Raw genomic sequence first — 1,979 nt, 5'->3', positions numbered from 1 at the left:
CATTTCAAATAAAACTATACATGGTGTGGTCAAGTCTTAAAATTATACGTGGGACAGGGGCTGAATTCTGGCACTACCAAGGATTGTTCCTCAGTGGGAGGACTAGAAGAGGTGGAGTCGATTTCGTGCTGCTAATTGACAAGCTACTTCAACGAAAAGTAGCAGCACCACATCTGCTAACGTGACAGTGGCCTGGAGAAAGGTACGCTGGCATTGAGCCACTCCATACCATGTCGATGACGTCATTCTCTAAGGACGATATGGTGGTCAGTCGGGCCCAGTTGGCCTGGCTTTGGCAAAAAAAAAAAAAAAAAAAACGAATAACATAAATGCAGTAGGCCAAAAACAATTTATGTAGAAGACACCATTTTTGAGCAGCATGTATGGGGTTATTTATTACCAGCAGGCAGAGAATTCAGAGAAACAACAGGTAGTGTGATCAGTACAGACTGGATTATATACATTTGCATGTTGCATATGCATTTGCATATTTGGCTCCTTTTCGCCAGTTATTGCATATTTTAACTAAAAACTATTGACGATGCATATTTTCGCTCTATGATTACAATATTTTAAAAACTTAGACAGGCGGTCTATAGCTCGATCTAGTTTTGATATCTCACAGAGTGACAGCTACCTAGAACTGCGTGCATTCGCTGAGAGGCCACTGCCTAGCAAAATCATTATAGAAGCCCCCGCTCCACTGTCATACTGTACGCATCGGCAACAATTAAATTAAACTACGCAAGCTTTTAGTCGCATGTCCATAGTTTCAGTTTAGCTTTCTATTTACTTGTACACTGTTGAACATGTTTATGACGTGTAGTGTGTAACGTGTTGTGCGCCATGCCATCCAGAAAAAGAAACGTCGTTTCCTGCGTAGCTGGCCATCCTGGAACATGTACGTATGACAGAATTGTCTTATATTGTCGAGTTTGTGAGAAAAATGTTTCGTGCAAAAAAAGTTTCAAATAGATCATGTTAAGACAAGTTTTCCTATCCCAGGAATGCAGAAGAAAGGACCACGACAACAACTTCTTGACAACAGCAAGTTGCAGTAGCAGGGATTTGCCCAAAGGTAATCAAAAAAGTCAGTTTAACATGGACCTATGTGAAGCATTCATTGCAAGAAATATTCCTCTTCACAAACTTACTAACACTATCCTCAAAGGCTTCTTGCGCAAATATTGCTTCAAAATATACTAGAGGAATCAACATTGCGTAGAATTTACATACCAACAATTTACGTACATGTTCTGGAAGAAATATTCATGAACTCAAGGGCAAAATTATCTGGATTTCAGTTGACGAAACTGCAGACACTTGTGGCCATTACACTGCAAATTTAATTGTTGGTGCTTCAAAAGAAGAGCCTTCTTGTTCCTATTTAGTGGCCTGCGAAGAACTTGAAAAAGTAAATCATTCTACAATCACCAGATTTATGTATGACGGTATTAGAAAAATATTTCTCGAATCTTCTGCAGATGAAAGGGTGTTTGTGTTTATTTCAGATGCTGCTCCCTATATGATCAAAGCAGGAAAAGCCCTCCGAGTATTTTATCCCAGTTTGATTCATGTGACGTGCTTTTCTCTTGGAGTACATCGCCTTGCTGAAGAAGTCTGTTTCACGTTTTTGAATGTAAATAAACTGATTTCATCAACAAAGAAAGTATTTCTAAAGACACAATCTTACTACCGAACATTTGGAACAGTACTGGGTTGTTTATGTTTACAATAGTAGAAAAATGTAAAATAAATTGTAAATGATACTTTGGTCCAATAGTATTGTTCAAAAAATTCATGATTATATGTTGTTTATTAAGTAAAATATTACAGAGTTTTTGAGTGTGCCCTCTGCATGTGATATATTTCCAAGTTGGTCCTGTACATATTGATTGCTACGCTGTGACTCACTCGCATCGCATCTGCTTGTTACTGTCAACCATATCAAAGAAGGCACAATTCTTGAAACCCAGGTT

General features: G+C 38.4%; 1 long non-coding RNA gene across 1 annotated transcript; it reads left to right on the top strand.

The window, feature by feature from the left end:
• The first annotated feature begins 406 nt into the window (after nucleotides 1-406).
• LOC124614062 lies at nucleotides 407-1,555 on the top strand. The gene is made up of 3 exons (XR_006979689.1): nucleotides 407-1,078; nucleotides 1,305-1,414; nucleotides 1,512-1,555. It is a non-coding gene; the product is annotated as an uncharacterized LOC124614062 (long non-coding RNA).
• The last annotated feature ends 424 nt before the right edge of the window (nucleotides 1,556-1,979 follow it).

Source organism: Schistocerca americana, chromosome 4, assembly GCF_021461395.2.
Source record: "Schistocerca americana isolate TAMUIC-IGC-003095 chromosome 4, iqSchAmer2.1, whole genome shotgun sequence".
Classification (NCBI taxonomy): Eukaryota; Metazoa; Arthropoda; class Insecta; order Orthoptera; family Acrididae; genus Schistocerca; species Schistocerca americana.
This window is presented reverse-complemented; position numbering and strand designations above follow the sequence as displayed.